This window comes from Eptatretus burgeri, chromosome 10, assembly GCF_056783735.1.
Source record: "Eptatretus burgeri isolate ZD-2024b chromosome 10, Ebu_testis_v1, whole genome shotgun sequence".
NCBI lineage: Eukaryota > Metazoa > Chordata > Myxini > Myxiniformes > Myxinidae > Eptatretus > Eptatretus burgeri.
Window position 1 is genome coordinate 47,120,632 of NC_140970.1, and position 4,560 is coordinate 47,125,191.

General features: G+C 40.9%; 1 pseudogene; it reads right to left on the bottom strand.

Moving 5' to 3' along the window:
• Nucleotides 1-470: 470 nt before the first annotated feature.
• Nucleotides 471-4,321, bottom strand: LOC147018480 (uncharacterized; annotated as a pseudogene).
• Between the last annotated feature and the right edge of the window lie 239 nt (nucleotides 4,322-4,560).

Here is a 4,560-nt window from a genome sequence, read left to right on the forward strand (position 1 = left end):
AGAGTCCTAATTATACCATTGTTTCACTTTACATTAATAGCTAGGAATTGAATCAAATATCACGGCCAATTGCAGTGTTAGTCATTACGTTTGTCCAATAATATCAGTGTAATTTCTGTTCAAGATGCTCACATAAGATGTAACTTGTATAGTTAAACATTTCTTACACCTTTTTGGATATCTTCACAAGGTCAATGATGATACCTATACATTTTCCCCTGCTAAACAGGTCTATATAAAAATATGAACAAGCTACCACTTTTGCAGTATCAGCTGTTTTATATTTTGATTATGTTTCACCACATATTGTACATCTGAATAACATGATATAGACTGTATCATCGTTCATAGAAAGTAAGAATAATTCTAATTGATTTTTATCAGTTATTTTCTTGCATGAAATAAGTTGATTATAGGAATGCTAAACAGCATATTGCCAGAATAGAAAGTACATGTATATGAGATTGCTATTAATCATCGTCTTCACTGTCACACATATCTGCTGCATTCTGGTAGTGGTCATCACTTTCTTCATCAACCATGTAAGCACATTCCATAAGCTTACATGATGCTGTACACTTGATTCCATTCAACATGCATGTGCATTCTGATGGTCGGCATGCTCGAGTGCATCTGCATGAAATTATGTCTATGACCATTTCAGGTACTGGTGAAGTGGTCATCCAGTTGATCATGAGAGATCCGTCCTGACATTTGGCCCAACCATGACCCTCTGTAGGATCTGGAATGGCAGGGGAATTGTCTAAGCTCCTCCTCCATATTGCAGCCTGGTAGTTTGCCCGGCGTGTGTGTTGCAGGAGGGTATTTTCACATGGTGGCAGCTGGGCAGAGTCAATTTCTCCACTGTGGCATCGGAAAATGTCATACCTCAGTTCATTTACTTCATGCACTTTGGAATTTCTGCTGTACAGCTTGCTAGTGAACTCTTGAATGGTGTTAAACACTTCTGAAGACAAATCCCATTGGCTTCCTAGTGAAATAAATGCATCCCTGTACTTCTCATTTTGGGTGATGAGTTTCAGTCCTTTGAACTTTCCCTGTCCAGCCAGTGCACTCACTGTGTCACAGCCAGTCCAAGCGTGAAGTCCCAACAGTGCAGTGCACATTTCAACTCCAAGTGCAGTGGCTAATCGTGAGATGTTGACAAGCCTAAGACGAGTTTTGTTTCCACGCCTTATAAACATTTCACTGTTGATTTGTCTGCACAGACCAAGAGCAATGATGAACACATCTGTGTCATCTGCTATTATGAGTAATGCAGGATAACTCACTGAAGCATGCTTGGCATGTAATAAGAGCCGAGTGTCTGCCTCCTCTTGGTCTGATTTAAGAGCTTCTATCTCCTCATGGCTCTCTTGGGTGAACTTGATACATTTTTCACCACATGTGACAAACATTGTTTTGTTGCTAAGTTGTTGTCTTCGCTTGGGATTTTTCCAGCTGTCCATGAGAAACTGTATCAGGTGGTTCTTACTCCCAGCACAGGCCAATAACGTTCTTCAGTTTTTTTATTTTATGTCCTGGTCGTATCTGACTAAAGGTTATTCCTTCCTGTGAACCGCGGTTGACACGTTCAGCAGATTTGATTGAGTGGTCTCTGTACACATCAAATACTACATCAATTATACTACTTCCATGGCTGGTATGGAGTATCTGTGCTAAAACACAACCAGACAGCTCAGCAAAGGTGTGATTCTCTCCATGCATCTTTTGAATGAGCCCCATTGCATCAATCAATGCAGCATTTGGTTGAGGAAGTTCTTCAGTGGCTGATACTTTTGTCTCCAGATGCTTTGCGATTACAGCTTTATTGGTTTTCTTCACTGTACCATCACAATTTGCAAGTGCCCATGGCAGAGGACCAAGAGGGTGACACAAAACTTTGCACATATCTAGTTTTCTGTTCTGGGCAATGAGGATCATGTTGCCAAACAATCTCCTATCAGCTCTCAAGATTACTTCTTTAGTTGATCCTTTCACTGGCTTATTATTCACTGAAGAAAATGTTTTCAGCTTAAGTTTTTTCAGTGTGTCATAGAATCCTTCACCCTTCTCAAGTCTCTGCACCCTGAAATTCTGGTAGGCTTCTTCTCCTTTCTCCTGCACCTTGAAAATGTAATTAGATATTTCAGGAGTGGCCACTGCTCCAGTGGACAGGTTAATGAGATCTGATGGATCCTGATGAAAAGGATTTGACCAACTGTTCTCCAACAGATCAACCATTGATGTAACATCAGACTCATCTCGCTTGATTCGTGAATGCTGTAAATCTGTATGACTAAGTCCTCCACATCGAGCAGATACATGTTCACGCAGTTGCCTCAATGCCATAGCTCGATGTTCAGCTGTAAGATAATACCTGGCAACAGTTCCTGGTTTCAGGCTGAAGCCATATGTTCCTCCTGTAGTCTGGGTGTCCTTATTGACAGTCTCTTCAGTTGTTTGATCCACTGCTATTCGACCAAATGGATTGAAGCTGCTTAGCTGAACTGAAAATCCACCCCCAACAAAGTGAGCATACAACTCTGGGCTTGTCTTCTGAAGTTGGCACGTCTGGGCATAGTAGACTGGAAGATACCTTGCATAATTGGTTTTGTCCATTGCAAAACACCATGGAATCATTTTTCTGATGCATGCAAGATGTGGTTGCCGAAGAACGAAGTACGAAGAAGCCCAAGCAAAATTTCGATCATTTCCACATATGTCATCCAAAATGCTGCCAATGGGCCTTTGTCATTTTTCGGAACCTTTAAGTAAGCACTGAATATCTACAAAATTCTGTTGCATGATTCATCCTTAACTGCAGCATCATAAGTTGCTACACGTGTGTCATTACATAGCTTGTGGACTGCCTGGATGGTATGATTCAACTTTTCAAGATCTTCAACATGATTCTTTTCAAGCCAGTTTACAAAGCTTCTCCATATTAACCTCATCATTGCTTCATAGGTGAGTTTGTGGAAACGCACTGCCCGGTTGTACTGCTTTCCTTCAAGGACTTTATTTGTAGATCCTTCAGCAATGACTCCTGCTTCCACAGCCAGGTCGCGTAGCCCAGCATCTCCAAAGAGCTTGCCAATTATGGACAGAAAGTTGCACATCACATGAAAATTTCCGAGCATCAGAACAATGCTTCCATATTTACCTGGATATTTCCAAGCCACTTCTGTTGCTTTGGCATATTGAGCTTGATCCATTACTACTGCTATGTTTTGGAGATGAAGCGACTTTTGGATATTTAGTGACTGATACATAATTTTGTGAACAGTTGCCATTTCTGTAGCTGGGGCATTTATAGTTGGTAGGTAACTCACAGTGTCTTATGAAATTACAATATCTCTTCTGGTTTGTATATTAAATCCAGTCCATGAAGCGATCGTCTGATTGTCAGTCTCTTGTTCCCGTGCTATCATCCAATTCTTTTATGAAGCTGTCAATGCTGCAGTATTTTCAGGAAGTTCAGTCACTGGTAGTGATGGTGGTCCTTCTCGTTTTCCAGAGATATAATGAGGAAGCTGTCTCTCATTTGGATAGATTGACCTCCTTTTGTCTTTCTTGTTTACTGTCAAAACTGCTTTTTGTGGCTGACATGATGATGATGATGATGCTGGCTAAATGATTATGCCATTCACACGATGAGAAGTTCCAGCTCCACTCAGTACTTCCTCCTGTCTATCTATGTTGTCAAATGACAGTACAGTTGGGATGAAATAATGTATATTGGAAGGAAGAGGGAAATGATCATCTTCTGCACTCTTTAGCTTTTCAATACATAGTGCAGTTTCAATCTCCTCTAAGGTGGAGTAAGAAGTCCCAGCCGGTTCATGAATTTGATCAGTTCCACATTTTCTGTCAGAGTCTTTATAACCCATGGAATCAAAATATGCTTTGAGGTGATTACTTTGCCTGCTGATACAGCTGTGACAATGTCTTGGGCAATGGACCATGAAAGCCTCTCATTGCAGGAGGATGCTGCATTCTTACCATTTAGTAAGAGATTCAGGAACTGCACAAGACAATCAGGGAAGGATATGTATGTGATATTAAGTTCCCGAGGGTCAGGGGGCCAAGGCTGCTCTTTGATTCCACAATTTACTTGTTCACATAAAAGCTGGGCTACTTGAGTTATCATAGATTTTAGATCTTGCTGCTTCACAAGAATGTCATATTCTTCCTTTAACTGAACATAGTCAACTGCAATGGAGTCTACTGTCAAGTTGTCTGGCCTTATATATACTCTGCGGGGTACCGCGAAGAAATGCAAAGAATCTCCAAACTCTGCATATAGATTGTGTGGCATGTGATTTTTGGTTGCCTCTGTAACTTCAAACCCATTACTTTCCATGAAGCATACAACTTTGGCAGTGAGATCAGACAGTGCAACAATACGAAGGTTTGAGAAGACATCGGTATGGATATCATCACACACCTTGTTGAATGCAGCCCTCTCCTGTTTTTGGTAAGGATTGTCTGCACCACTGCATTCAGAAGAGATTATTTCAGTTTGTCCCCTCGTATAGTTCCTGTAACATGTTTTGT